Genomic DNA, 16,066 nt, shown 5'->3' on the forward strand with positions numbered 1-16,066 from the left:
GCCCGTGGGTCTCTATCTACTCCCATTAGTTGCTGGATAAAACCTTTCTGATGTTGATTATGCTAGGCTCTGGTCTACAAGCATAGTAAAGTACCATTAGGAATCATTTCATTGACTTTTTAAATTAATTTACTTATTTGTTTATTTATTTATTTAGCCAGTCACATTTGGTTCTATCCTAGGTCTCTGGGCTATCCAGTCTCTGGTTCCTAGGCCTTCAGGAAGTGTCAAGCATGAGCTCCCTCTCATGGCATGGATCTCAAGTTGGACCAGTCATTGACTGGTCACTCCCACAGGTTCTATACCACCTTTAGCCCAGAGCATCTTGTAGGCAGGAAAAATTCTAAGTCAAAGGCTTTGTGGCTGGGTTGGTGACCCAATCCCTCCACTAGAAGCTTTGCCTGGTTATAGAAGATGGCTGGTTCAAGGTCTGTATTGCCATTAGTAGGAGGTTTTGTTAGGGTCACCCTTGTAGATTCCTGGGAGTTTTCATTGCACTAGGTTTCTACCTCACCCCTGAAATGCCCCCCAATTCCAATCAGATGACAAGATTTTTATTCCATAAACCTTTAAGGGGAGGTTCTGATGCTAAGGTCCTGTTCCCCAATTAGTTCTTGATTTGTCAGTAAAGAAAGCCAAGAGCCAATTGCTGGGCAGAAGGTAGAGGCGGGACTTCCGAGACCCAGGAGGGAGGCAGAGGGACATGTGGAAGAAGAGGAGTTTTTGCCATGCTTTGGAACAAGAAGAAAGTAGCAGCCATGTGAGCTTTCAGGAAAGCTGGGGCCTGTGGCCACTACTACCAGCAGGTGGTCATGGATGTTTGACAGGGGCCAGAAGGAATTAGCCATTGAAGTTTAGGGCAGGTAGAAGAGACTGAGTTAAGAAATTGCTAAGGGCATTTTTTTTTCCAGGATGGAGATAGTAGTGTCTAGCAATTGTGCCAAGAAGGCAAATTGTAAAGGAAAATCTGTGTGTGTGTGTGTGTGTGTGTGTGTGTGTGTGTGTGTGTGTGTGTGTGTGTGTGTGTGTGTGTGTCTTTATCCGTGGATTCAAGAGAAGTCGGGTAGGGGCTGGTAGTGTGGTCATCTCCCTGATCTAAAGTTGGGAGAGCAAAAGGGAAGCCTGGAGGGGCTGATAGCACAGATGCTTTCCTGGAGTAAAGGTGGTAGCATAAAACTACATGCAACATAAACCAATGCTTGTTGACCTTCATGAAAGTCCATGCTGATCAGCTGACATAAACATGTCTGCAGCAATGTCACTGTCATGTTCCAACTGGCACCTCCACTGGAGGGCCAAGGAACCTGAACAACCTTGGCTCTAAAGCACCCTTTTCCCTGTCCAGTAGTCTCCCAAAGTCAGAGGGAGAGGCAGATCACCAATAAACTCCTATCTTTATGAACCTAAGCCATCTTGACATTGTTGAGAGAATCTGTGACTTGGCAGCCATACTGACTCCCAAGCTCAGCTCTAAAATATATGCTACAACCGTTAAGCAGCTGTTATTTCTCCTCTCTTTGCCAACTGATTATGTACAGCAAGCTTTGTCGTTTTTCCATTCTTCACCATGCTTGGGTTATCAGTCTTCTGAACAAATGATAACATGTTTTATTGGAAGACAAACTGAAGCTGGAGTTGGAAAATAAGTTACTTAGGGCGACTGAGAAAGTTTTTGTGTGACAGATGGTTTTAATTAGAGGAAAGATATCAAGTCTGCTCCTGCTTTGGGAGTCGAGACACCTCCCAGGGTCTCAGAATAAAACTTGAGTCTTTTCTACCAAAACTCCACCTAGGGCTTGAGAAGTTTTTGGGGCTGTTTGTTTGTTTGTTTGTTGTTTTTCCTATTTTTCGGCAGGATGTCAGGAAGTATAATATATGGAAACTCATAAGAGGAAGGCTAATGCCAGTGGCTTTCCCAAAAATAGTCGTGTGTGTGTGTGTGTGTGTGTGTGTGTGTGTGTGTGTGTGTGTGTGTGTGGTGTGTGTGTGTGTGTGTGTGAGCATGTGCATGTGTGTGTGGTGTGTGTCTCTGTGGGGGAGGGGCGTGTTGCATGTATGAGTAGGCATTTGTGCATGTAGGTCCTCATGTATGTGAGCATATCTGAGTGGAGGCAAGATGTTCATACTGAGTATCTTCCTCCATCATCCTCTTTTTCATTTTTGAGACAGGGTCTCTCACTGAGTCTGAAGCTCATCAACTGATTGGTTAGGCTGATTAGCATGTACCAGAGAGCCTCCTGTGGTCCCTGCCCATCCCACTGGCCACAATACCAAGGACTTACTTGGGTCCTGGGAATCTGGACTCAAATCCTCATGCTTTTACTGCAGGCCATTTACCAACTAAGCTATTTCTCCATTTTCTAATTTGTTCTTATGCTTATGCAAAAATGACTAGTACCTACTGTATAACTCCTGTTGCCTCTCCAGAAACAGCAGTTTCATCCTCTAAGAGAGCACATTTCTCCATCCCTAATCTTCTATGAGCAGGCCATGTACTGTTCACCCAGATGTTTCTGAGTGGGAAGGATATTTAAAAATACAGAGGCTTCCCGTGCTCAAAGTTATTGTCAGCCTGAAAACTTCGACCTTCCCTGTTCAATGCAAATGTCTGACAAATGCTCTGTGTCATTCAATTCCAGGCACCTTTGGGTTTCTTTAAACTAAAACATGTGGCCAGCCAGATGGGTCAGTGGGTAGTAGTACTCTCCACGAAGCCCAAATACCAGAGTTGATCCCCAAAACCTACATGACAGGGAAGAACCAACTCCTGAATGCTGTCCTTTGACCACTACACGCACCATAGCATGAGGATCCTGGCATACATGCATACACACACAGAAACATATACATGTGAAATAAATCAGAACATGTAAGGCCATGTTTCAGGATAGAATGATTCTTTTTCATGTTTTATGTATTGTGTGTTTGCATGTGTGGAGTTCAGAAAAAGCTTGTGCAAGTTAGTTCTCTCCTGGTAAGTCCTGATAGACGGCCTCTCTTATAGAACAGGATTCCTATGACATCACAGATAACCTTGCAAGACTGCAGGAAAACCCCCCACTGTTGCAACAATTTCCTTTTCCCCAAAACCCTCACTCCCTTCCTATTAAAGGTCACAGCCAGGTTTGCCCTGGTAGACAGCTCCATTTCCCAAGAGAAAAAGGCTGTCCCTCAATGTGTGCATTAATAAAGACAGTTCCATCTGTTGAAGGTCTGACTCTGATCTCTTTCTGCCTTCTGTCTCTTAACATCATCTCAGAAATCTAACTGTTGGTGTGTTTTGTTCTGTTCTGTTCTGTTCTGTTTGGCTTTTTATTAGGTTCGTATACCTCCATCTCCGTTACAACTCTTATTGCACCCTAATCCCACCCAACACTAGGTAGGAGAGAAAAAGGGTTAGAGGGGAAAGGGAACATAGACCTCTAATAGGTTACTTCCTGCTGATAGGGGCATTGTGTTCCTTGGGGCAACTCCAGTCTTCTCATCAGAATATCCAGCGATCCAGCGATCCAGTGATAGAAAACACAGCAGCAGCACAAACTAGCAAGAGCAGAGCCCTCTTGGGGCTCTAGCATTTATGGCTTCTCCAGAGTCCCCAGAATTAAATTATCTGCAGCTAGCAAGAGTCTCACACACACCCCAACCCCCAGTACACAAGGCAAATCATAGTCACCTGCTATGAAGCAGCTTCCTATCCAACACTTGGGATAAAAGCAAAAACATATTCACATAATATATTGAGTGTTTAAATAAATCAAAGCTCTCATGACAATCTAACAGGTCCCAAGGATTGAACTCAGGTTATCAGGCTTGGCAGCAGGCAATGTTAGCAGCAGAAGTCATCTCATCAGCTCATAAAATAATTCTTAATCAACCATTTTACTGTCATCCAACCAAGTATATTTGACCCATAGCTGTAAGGACAGGAACAAGTTCCTTTTAAAATTGAGTTTGAATACACATTGGCCTTCCCCTTTCATTCAGCCATACCTACTAACCCTTTAGTAGAGAAATGAGTGCATAAAGTATATATATATATATATATATGTGTGTGTGTGTGTGTGTGTGTGTGTGTGTGTGTGTGTGTGTGTGTGTCTAAAGGTAACACTAACCCCTCTTTCTTAAGTCTAGTCATTGAGGCAAATTATGTAAAACTCTAGTAGAAAATCTACACTGTTAATATTTTATCTCCCTCAGTTCTTTCTGATCCACTCTAGCTTCATAAATCAGGAAGAAATGGATCTAAACCAATTTTCCAGAATCAACTTAACAGAACTCCTTTAAAATGCAAAGACGAGAAAAACCAAATTGTCCTGTGGGTCACTAGCTGCCTTGGGAAACCAAGCTTGGCCTTAAAACAGACTGAATAAACCAGGCCAGCAGCATAAAAAACATTCACGGAGAGGGCCAGTCTGATTTCTGTTTCATGGCTGTTGAACACATAGCAAGCTCTCTGTAAGTGAATATGTCTTAGACAAATTCCTCACCATAACCCACTGATATGTTGACTATCAGCTGAGTCCCAAAGGGTTTCAGCATGAGCAAGCCTTGTAGACGGGGTCAGGGTCACAGCAAGCTTGAAGCTCCTGCTAGACCTCCCTGGGAGAATGAGTAAGAAGCTCACAGTGTGGCTTCTGTGAAGCACTCTGGAATAGAGATGTAAGTGGGAAGTCATTGATTATGCAGATACTGCCTAAGGTTGGCAGAGGAAAACAATCTAAAGAGAATAATCGACCCGCGGATCCCGGCCCGCAGCAGCTTTCTGCTCCCAAGCCCCGTGGGAGAGAGACCTCACCGCCTGGTCAGGTTGGCACTCCTGAGGCTGCAGAGCAGAAGAGACCACCAACACTGCCCACCCCTGCCCATATCCCTGGCCCAAGAGGAAACTGTATACAGCCTCTGGGTTTCCTTGGGGGAGGGCCCAGGAGCGGCAGGACCCCTGTGCCTGAGATACCGCCGGAACCTGAAGGAACAGACCGGATAAACAGTTCTCTGCACCCAAATCCCGTGGGAGGGAGAGCTAAACCTACAGAGAGGCAGACACGCCTGGGAAACCAGAAGAGACTGCACTCTGCACACATCTCGGACGCCAGAGGAAAACACCAAATGCCATCTGGAACCCTGGTGCACTGAAGCTCCGGGAAAGGGCGGCACAGATCTTCCTGGTTGCTGCCGCCGCAGAGAGCCCGTGGGCAGCACCCCACGAGCAAACTTGAGACTCGGGACCACAGGTAAGACCAACTTTTCTGCCTCAAGTGACCTGCCTGGTGAACTCAAGACACAGGCCCACAGGAACAGCTGAAGACCTGTAGATAGGAAAACTACACGCCCGAAAGCAGAACACTCAGTCCCCATAACTGGCTGAAAGAAAACAGGAAAACAGGTCTACAGCACTCCTGACACACAGGCTTACAGGACAGTCTAGCCACTGTCAGAAATAGCAGAACAAAGTAACACTAGAGATAATCTGATGGCGAGAGGCAAGTGCGGGAACCCAAGCAACAGAAACCAAGACTGTCTGGCATCATCGGGGCCCAGTTCTCCCACCAAAGCAAACAGGGAATGTCCAAACACACCAGAAAAGCAAGATCTAGTTTCAAAATCATATTTGATCATGATGCTGGAGGACTTCAAGAAAGACGTGAAGAACTCTCTTAGAGAACAAGTAGAAGCCTTCAGAGAGGAATCGCAAAAATCCCTGAAAGAATTCCAGGAAATCTTAATTAAACAAGTAGACGCCCATAGAGAGGAATCACAAAAATCCCTGAAAGAATTCCAGGAAATCATAAATAAACAAGTAGAAGCCCATAGAGAGGAGTCACAAAATCCCTGAAAGAATTCCAGGAAAACACAATCAAACAGTTGAAGGAATTAAAATGGAAATAGAAGCAATCAAGAAAGAACACATGGAAACAACCCTGGATATAGAAAACCAAAGGAAGAGACAAGGAGCTGTAGATACGAGCTTCACCAACAGAATACAAGAGATGGAAGAGGGAATCTCAGGAGCAGAAGATTCCATAGAAATCATCGACTAAACTGTCAAAGATAATGTAAAGTGGAAAAACTACTGGTCCAAAACATACAGGAAATCCAGGACTCAATGAGAAGATCAAACCTAAGGATAATAGGTATAGAAGAGAGTGAAGACTCCCAGCTCAAAGGACCAGTAAATATCTTCAACAAAATCATAGAAGAAAACTTCCTAACCTAAAAAAAGAGATACCCATAGGCATACAAGAAGCCTACAGAACTCCAAATAGATTGGACCAGAAAAGAAACACCTCCCGTCACATAATAGTCAAAACACCAAACGCACAAAATAAAGAAAGAATATTAAAAGCAGTAAGGGAAAAAGGTCAAGTAACATATAAAGGCAGACCTATCAGAATTACACCAGACTTTTCGCCAGAAACTATGAAAGCCAGAAGATCCTGGACTGATGTCATACAGACTCTAAGAGAACACAAATGCCAGCCCAGGATACTGTATCCTACAAAACTCTCAATTAACATAGATGGAGAAACCAAGATATTCCATGACAAAACCAAATTTACACAATATCTTTCTACAAATCCAGCACTACACAGGATAATAAATGGTAAAGCCCAACATAAGGAGGCAAGCTATAACCAAGAAGAGGCAAGAAACTAATCGTCTTGGCAACAAAACAAAGAGAAGAAAAGCACAAAAACATAACCTCACATCCAAATATGAATATAACAGGAAGCAATAATCACTATTCCTTAATATCTCTCAATATCAATGGCCTCAACTCCCCAATAAAAAGACATAGATTAACAAACTGGATACGCAACGAGGACCCTGCATTCTGCTGCCTACAGGAAACACACCTCAGAGACAAAGACAGACACTACCTCAGAGTGAAAGGCTGGAAAACAACTTTCCAAGCAAATGGTCAGAAGAAGCAAGATGGAGTAGCCATTCTAATATCAAATAAAATCAATTTCCAACTAAAATTCATCAAAAAAGATACGGAAGGACACTTCATATTCATCAAAGGAAAAATCCACCAAGATGAACTCTCAATCCTAAATATCTATGCCCCAAATACAAGGGCACCTACATACGTAAAAGAAACCTTACTAAAGCTCAAAACACACATTGCACCTCACACAATAATAGTAGGAGACTTCAACACCCCACTCTCATCAATGGACAGATCATGGAAACAGAAATTAAACAGAGACGTAGACAGCAAACACAGAGGCGTATGCCAGCAGCAAACCACTGATTTGAGAATAGGACCCCCGTTGAAGGAATCAGAGAAAGAACTGGAAGAGCTTGAAGGGGCTAGAGACCCCATATGTACAACAATGCCAAGCAACCAGAGCTTCCAGGGACTAAGCCACTACCTAAAGACTATACATGGACTGACCCTGGACTCTGAACTCATAGGTAGCAATGAATATCCTAGTAAGAGCACCAGTGGAAGGGGAAGCCCTGGGTCCTGCTAAGACTGAACCCCAGTGAACTAGATTGTTGGGGGAGGGCAAGGGGGGGAGGATGGGGGGGAATACCCACAAAGAAGGGGAGGGGAAGGGGATTTTTGCCCGAAACCGGAAAGGGAATAACACTCTAAATGTATATAAGAAATACTCAAGTTAATTTAAAAAAAAAAAAAGAATTAGAAGGAAGCACAAATATCTGTACAAATATCTATACAAATGTGTTCTTAATAAAACAGAAGCATTCAAAAAAAATAAAGAGAATAATCATCGGAACAGGAAGAAAAGAGACCCATGCGAGGCTGCATCCTGCACCTAACAACAATGAGGGACCACCACTACGTAAATGGAGCTCTGCTTCTCTGGGATGTAATGTCTGTAAGGAGAGGGATGCTCTTTTTCAACCATGTCCCATGTGCCTAGAATGGTGCCTGCTGACAGTGGAGGCACTGACTAAACATCTGGTAAGTTTCTGTACTCTGAATTACGCTCAGCTGAACAATAATAAAAAACCGTTCTTCCTATACATGATTTTGCTTCTGCTTTGATCACTATTCCAAAGAGATCATGGGAAGATTAACGTTGCTCATGTTCAGGTCCCTACCCTACTCCTCAAAGCTAAAAGGTACCGAGGTCTTAAAGTAGCCAGAGCATCTCTTGGCTCCTCCCCCCACCCTACCCCTTCAGCCATTTCTCTGCCCCATGTCCAGGGCACAGAGGGTTTCTGGGAAGCCTTTAGACCAGGCATGCAGACTGAAGAAGGCCGGAGAGGGTAGAACAATCTGAAGTAAATCCAGATACAAATCAGAACCACCACTGTCTGTCTCCAAGAGACAGCAGTTTGGCCATTCATCCCAAGGGCAGTCTTTATGTAGGAATGTGGCCTGCGGAGGCCAGGTCAGTATGATTTTTCAATAGAAAATAAAAGGTTTAAATTCCCATGCAATTGTATTGATTTTTATGTGAATGATTTTTTGTGGGGGAAAATAAATCGATACAAGAAACAAGGGCTGTGTTATTTCTGTAATGGCTGCTAGTATGGGCAGGGCCCATGGGTGCTGCTTTTTGCTCTTACACCCTTTATGGGATTGGGAAGTGATACAACCTCTCAGACCGCCTTTTCTCCACCTCTCCATTCCAGAGGAATAATCTCCTACAATTGGAAAGAAGCCCCATATCCTTTGCTTCTTTTATGCCTGTAAATCCTCTTTTCTCTTCTCTGGGCTTTCCCCTTTCAAAAACAGAATCTTGAAACACTGTGTTCAGCGTCTGCCTGTGCCTCCCACAGAACTTCATCAAGGTTATACGACCTGTCTCTCTGCTCTGCCTCACTTATAAATTAAATGGCGTGGCTGGCTACAGGACAGGATAGGATACTTCCCAAGATTTCAGGATCCACAGGGCATTCTGGAACATACACTCATGGATACTGTGTGACTCTATATCTTGACTCTAGAATACGGAAGCTTTTTTTCCCTTTCTGGGCAGAATATTTTTACGTAGTCCAGCCAGACCTCAAACTCACAGCAATCCTCCTACATCAGGACCAAGAAAACAAACCACTGCGCCCAGCAAATGAAGCTTTTGATTGGTTTGTATCTAGTCATTCTTCAGCAAAAAGAGGAAGACGAACTTCATTTTAACAGTCAGCCAGCCCCAAGCCTCACCAGGGATGTTTCCACTTATCTCCAACATGACCACTTGTTTTGTTTTAATGACATTGAGGCAGGGGCCAACAGAGACCTGTAAACACTGAGATCCCACCAAATTACAGTAACATCAGAAATTCAGAAATCACCACATGGCAATAACATAGTCCAGACCATTCACAAAACTGTTCAAAGTAGACTCACCCTCTAGCAAACTCTGAGATCAGTTTGTCTGTTAAAATGTGTAGTTGCCATCTGTAAGGGTTTGGGCATTCTTGTTTTGAAGGAACACAACAAAAAGAAGTTAGGTCTTTGAACAAAGCCAGAGCAATTGGAAGAATCTTACTATAGTCTTCATTAAAGCCCACACTATTTGACATCCTAATTTCACCCCAAAACATGAAAGGAAGAAAAGACACTTGAAGAAGCAATAATGACAGCTCAGGGAGGCATCCCTGTGCTTCAGTGCTTAGTACGACTTGGAGAAGAAGACGAAGCCAACCGCATTTTCCTTGAAGTGAACATTGAATTCACAGATGTTCCATGATCACATTTAAGTTGGAGGGTAATCTTTTCAAAATGCTCGGTCTGCACAAGCTTTTATAACTGCCGTGCTAGCCAACCATGAACCAAGTGAATGTTCCCTTCTCAAGAGGAGGGTAAGGCCTGCCAGGGGTGTTGCATGGTTGCTGGATGATGGTAATTTCTCTCATTTGAAGCTCCAGAGGACAAGGACTGGGCATAAATAAACATTTTCCCATTTACGTACTAACACCGTCAGAAAAGGGCCAGGATACCTGCCATTAAACGTTTAGAAATAACAGCAAAACAAACAAACAAACAAACAAACAAAACACGAAGCAAAGGCATTAAATCACCATCCAATAGACTCTGGCTATGAAATACCTTAGCTTTCATACAAAAGCCATTAGGAGAGCTCAGTTAAAACACATTTAAAGAACAAAGAGAGTCCGCCTTCCAAAACTCAGTCAGAAATTTAAAACGTACCTCAGATTTCTTTTTAGTCATTTTTAATGTTTTCCAATGCAATAAATAAATCACGGCTTCTATGTTTAAAATATACAAGATGGGGAGCTGGGTCAGAGGTTGAGAGCACTTGCTGCTCTTACAGAGAATCTGGGTTGGGGTCTCAGCACTCCCGTGGAGTAGTTCAGACTCCATGCCCCAGGGAATGCAACAAACTCTTCTGGATTCTGCAGGGACCTGCACACATGTGTGCACGATCACACACATACACATAAAATAAATACGAAAATATATTCTTTTAAAAATGGATCTAGAAGATGGACATGGTGCCTCGCACCTGTACTTTCAGAGCTTGGGGGTGGCTAAAGCAGTAGGGTTATCACGAGGGTATGTCACAGAGTAAAACTCCAGGCTGGCCTGATGGAGACTCACACACAAGCACACGTTTGGCAGAACTCTCCCACCTCTCCTAAGATGAATGTGGACGATGTACACACCTATGTAGGTCTACTAAAGGAGATAATGGCACTCACTGTCTGAAATGCCAGAGATTATTATTTTCACGCCATTAGGTCAGCCCCTTTTCTGTAGCACCACGCACAATCAGGCACTTAATAAATACTTTTTAGGACTGTAATGACTGAGTAAACTCAGTGCAAGCAATTTCCATCTTCCAATTGGCTTTCTGTGGAATGACATACGGTCAAAGTGGGAAGAGGTAGGAGCAAAGAGAGGGTGTTGGAGTGAGAAAGTGAAGGAGCCTGGAAACCCTGAAGGACTGGTTTTGCCAGCTGAGATTTGCCCACCCCGGCAGGGTCCACAGATTATGTCATGAGAATCCATATCAGGATCAGCAATGAAATGGTGTGATGGAGAACGCCAAGCTGGTCGAAACAGCCAGAGTATGAGTGCACACTAAAGAACCAGGCTTGCCATGTATACAATAGAGAATATTCTAGGTTAAGCCAGAAGTGTGAACAGGAGAGGGACAGATGAGGAACAACAGAATAGCAGAGAGAAAAGATAGAAGTCCCCTGTCACTCAATGTCCCCCGACATTTGGGCATGCAGAGAATCATCTCTGTAGATCTGTTGCCTTAGATGAGTAGACATAGGCCAAACCCCTGTATCAATGTTCCTTCAGAGTTGCCTTTTTGTTTCAATGAAATCTAGGTAGAACCAGGGAAAGCCCCAGAAAATGGGGAGGAAGGGTTGTAAAGCCAGAGGGGTCAAAGATGCCAGGAGAACACGGCCCACAAATTCAACTAAGCAGAACCCATAGGGGCTCACAGAGACTGAGGTGGCAACCATGGAGTCTGAACATGCATAGGTCCTTTGCATGTATGCTATGGCTGTGTACCTTGGTGTTCCTGGGGGGCTCCCAACAATGGGAATGGGGCTATCTCTGAATCTTTTGCCTGTACTAGGAACCCTTCTCCTCCTCCTGGGTTGCCATGCCCAGTTGTGATATGAGGGTTTGTGTCCAGTCTTATAGTACATTTTTAGCCCATGTTTGGTGGATATCCATGACAGTCCCTTCCTCCCTCCCTCCCTCCCTCCCTCCCTCCTTCCCTCCCTCCCTCCCTCCCTCCCTCCCTCCCTCCCTCCTTCCCTCCCTCCCTCCCTCCCCCTCCCTCCTTCCTCTCTTCCTTCCTTCCATCATTCCTTCCTTCCTTCCCTTCTTCCTTCCTTTATTTACTTCTATGACTGTCTCTCTCTCTTTTTAAAGGGAAACAGGGAAAATTGGTCTTGATGAGAGGAGAGGTAGTGGAAGGGGCTGGGAGGAGTGGAGGGCAGGGAAACTGTGGTCAGGGTCTAATGTAAGACGAGAGAACAAATGTTAAATAAAAATTAAACATATCCTTCTAGCGGAAGGGGGAAACAGCTCATTAAAAAACAACTTGCAAACACCCTATATTTTTGGTGTAGCCATATTTTTTTCTTTTATTGGGTATTTTTTATTTACATTTCAAATGTTATTCCCTTTCCCAGTTTCCCAGGCATAAGCCTCCTATTCTATCCCCCTCCCTTTCTTCTATACGGGTGTTCCCCTTCACATCCACCCTCCCTCCCCGCCACCCTCCCCCGACATTCCCTTGCACTAGGGGTCCAACCTTGGCAGGACCAAGGACTTCTCCTTCCATTGGTGCCCAACAAGGCCATCCTCTGCTACATATGCAGCTGGAGCCATGGGTCAGTCCATGTATAGACTTTGGGTAGTGGTTTAGTCTGTGGGAGCTCTGGTTGATTGGCATTGTTGTTCTTATGGGGTTGCAAGCCCTTCAGCTCTTTCAACCTTTCTCTAATTCCTCCAACAGGGGTCCCGTTCTCAGTTCAATGGTTTGCTGCTAGCATTTGACTCTGTATTTGACATGCTCTGGGTGTGTCTCTCAGGAGAGATCTCTATCTGGTTTCCATCAGCATGCACTTCTTAGCTTCATCAATCTTAGTTTTGGTAGCTGTAGATATATAGGGCACATGTAGGGCAGGCTCTGAATGGCCATTCCTTCAATCTCTGCTCCAAACTTTGCCTCCATATCCCCTCCTATGAATATTTCTGTCCCCCCTTTTAAGAAGGAGTGAAGCATCTGCACTTTGGTCATCCTTCTTCTTGAACTTAATGTAGTCTGTGGATTGTATCTTGGGTAATCCAAGCTCTTGAACTAATATCCACTTATCAGTGAGTGCATACCATGTGTGTTTTTCTGTGATTGGTTACCTCACTCAGGATATTTTCTAGTTCAATTCATTTGCCTATGAATTTCATGAACTCATTATTTCTGATAGCTGAGTAATATTCCATTGGGTAGATGTACCACATTTTCTGTATCCATTGCTCTGTTGAAGGGCATCTGGGTTCTTTCCAGATTCTGGCTATTATAAATAAGGCTGCTATGAACATAGTGGAGCATGTGTCTTTGTTGTATGTTGGAGCATCATTTGGGTATATGCCCAGGAGAGGTTAGCTGGGTCCTCAGGTAGTGCAATGTCCAATTTTCTGAGGAATCTCCAGACTGATTTCCAGAGTGGTTGTACCAGTTTGCAATCCAGTCAGCAATGGAGGAATGTTCCTTTTTCTCCACATCCTAGCCAGCAACTGTTGTCACCTGAGTTTTTGATCTAAATCATTCTGACTGGTGTGAGGTAGAATCTCAGGGATGTTTTGATTTGCATTTCCCTGATGACTAAGGATGTTGAGCATTTCTTTAGGTGCTTCTCAGCCATTCAATATTCCTCAAATGAGAATTCTTTGTTTTAGCTCTGTACCCCATTTTTAAAAGGGTTATTTGGATCTCTGGAGTCTAACTTCCTGAGTTCATTGTATATTTTGGATATTAGCCCTCTATCAGATGTAGGATTGGTAAAGATCTTTTCCCAATCTGTTGGTTGCCGTTTTGTCCTAACAACAGTGTCTTTTGCCTTATAGAAGCTTTGCAGTTTTATGAGGTCACATTTGTTGTTTCTTGATCTTAGAGCATAAGCCATTGGTGTTTTGTTCAGGAAATTTTCCCCAGTGCTCATGTGTTCGAGACTCTTCCCCACTTCTTCTTCTATTAGTTTGAGTGTTTCTGGTTCGATGTGGAGGTCCTTGATCCACTTGGACTTAAGCTTTGTACAGGGCAATAAGAATGGATCAATCAAGAATGCATTCTTCTACATGCTGACCTCCAGTTGAACCAGCACCATTTGTTGAAAATGCTATCTTCTTTCCATTAGATGGTTTTAGCTCCTTTGTCAAAGATCAAGTGGGTACATTTCTGGGTCTTCAATTCTGTTCCACTGATCTACCTGCCTGTTTCTGTACCAATACCATAGTTTTTTATCACTATTGCTCTGTAATACTGCTTGAGATCAGGGATGGTGATTCCCCCAGAAGTTCTTTTATTGTTGAGTATAGTTTTCCCTATCCTGGGTTTTTTGTTATTCCAAATGAATTTGCAAATTGCTCTTTCTAACTCTATGAAGAATTGAGTTGGAAATTTGATGGGGATTGCATTGAATCTGTAGATTGCTTTTGGCAAAATGGACATTTTTACTATATTAATCCTGCCAATCCATGAGCATGGGAGGTCTTAACATCTTCTGAGATCTTCCTCAATTTCTTTCTTCAGAGACTTGAAGTTCTTGTCATTCAGATCTTTCACTTGCTTAGTTAGAGTCACAACAAGGTATTTATATTGTTTGTGTCTTGTGAAGGGTGTCCTTCCCCTAATTTCTTTCTCAGTCTATTTATCCTTTGAATAAAGGAAGGCTACTGATATGTTTGAGTTAATTTTATAACCAGCCAATTTGCTGAAGTTGTTTATCAGGCTTAGTAGTTCTCTGGTGGAACTTTTGGGATCACTTAAATATACTATCATATCATCTGCAAATAGTGATATTTTGACTTCTTCTTTTCCGATCTGTATCCCCTTGACCTCCTTTTGTTGTCTGATTGCTCTGGCTAGAATTGCAAGAATTATATTGAATAAGTAGGGAGAGAGTGGACAGCCTTGTCTAGTCCCTGATTTTAGTGGGATTGCTTCAAGTTTCTCTCCATTTAGTTTAATGTTAGCAACTGGTTTGCTGTATATGGCTTTTACTATGTTTAGGTATGGGCCTTGAATTCCTATTCTTTCCAGGACTTTTATCATGAAAGGGTGTTGAATTTTGTCAAATGCTTTCTCAGCATTTAATGAGATGATCATGTGAGTTTTCTTTGAGTTTATTTATATAGTGGATTGCATTGATGGATTTCCATATATTGAACCATCCCTGCATCCTTGGGATGAAGCCTACTTGATCATGATGCATGATCATTTTGATGTGTTCTTGGATTCAGTTTGTGATAATTTTATTGAGTATTTTTGCATCAATATTCATAAGGGAAATTGGTCTGAAGTTCTCTGTCTCTGTTGGGTCTTTGTGTGGTTTAGGTATAAGTGTGATTGTGGCTTCAAAGAAGGAATTTGGTAGAGTTCTGTCTGTTTCTATTTTGTGGCTAGACAAAACAGTTTGGACAGTATTGGTATGAGGTCTTCTATGAAGGTCTGATAGAATTCTGCACTAAACCCTTCTGGTCCTGGGCTCTTTTTGGTTGGGAGACTTTTAATAACTGCTTCTATTTCTTTAGGAGTTATGGGGTTGTTTAGATGGTTTATCTATTCCTGGTACCTGTTAACCTTGGTACCTGGTATTTGTCTAGAAAATTGTCCATTTCCTCCAGATTTTCCAGTTTTGTTGAAATAGGCTTTTGCAGTAGCATCTGATGATTTTTTAAATTTCCTCAGATTCTGTTGTTATGTCTTCCTTTTCAATTCTGATTTTGTTAATTGGACACACTCTCTGTGTCCTCTGGTTAGTCTGGCTAAGGGTTTATCTATCTTGTTGATTTTCTCAAAGAACCAGCTCCTGATTTTGTTGATTCTTTGTATAGTCTTTTCTGCTTCCACTTGGTTGATTTCACCTCTGAGTTTGATTATTTCCTGCCTTCTACTCCTCTTGGGTGTATTTGATACTTTTTGTTCTAGACCTTTTAGGTATACTTTTAAGCTTCTAACGTATGCTCTCTCCTGTTTCTTTTTGGAGGCACTCGGAGCTATGAGCTTTCCTCTTAGCACTGCTTTCATTGTGTCCAATAAGTTTGGGTATGTTGACCTTCTTTTTCATTAAATTCTAAAAATTCTGTACTTACTTTCTTTATTTCTTCCTTGACCAAGTTATCATTGAGTAGAGCATTGTTCAGCTTCCATGTATATGTGGCCCTCTGCCATTTTTGTTGTTATTAAAGACAAGCCTTAGTCTATGGTGATCTGATAGAATGCATGGGATTATTTCTATCTTCCTGTATCTGTTGAGGCCTGTTTTGTGATCGATTATATGGTCAATTTTGGAGAAGGTACCATGAGGTGCTGAGAAGAAGGTATATCCTTTTGTTTCAGGATGAAATGTCCTATAAATATCTGCTAAGTCCATTTGGTTC

Source organism: Rattus rattus, chromosome 7 (genome assembly GCF_011064425.1).
Source record: "Rattus rattus isolate New Zealand chromosome 7, Rrattus_CSIRO_v1, whole genome shotgun sequence".
Classification (NCBI taxonomy): domain Eukaryota; kingdom Metazoa; phylum Chordata; class Mammalia; order Rodentia; family Muridae; genus Rattus; species Rattus rattus.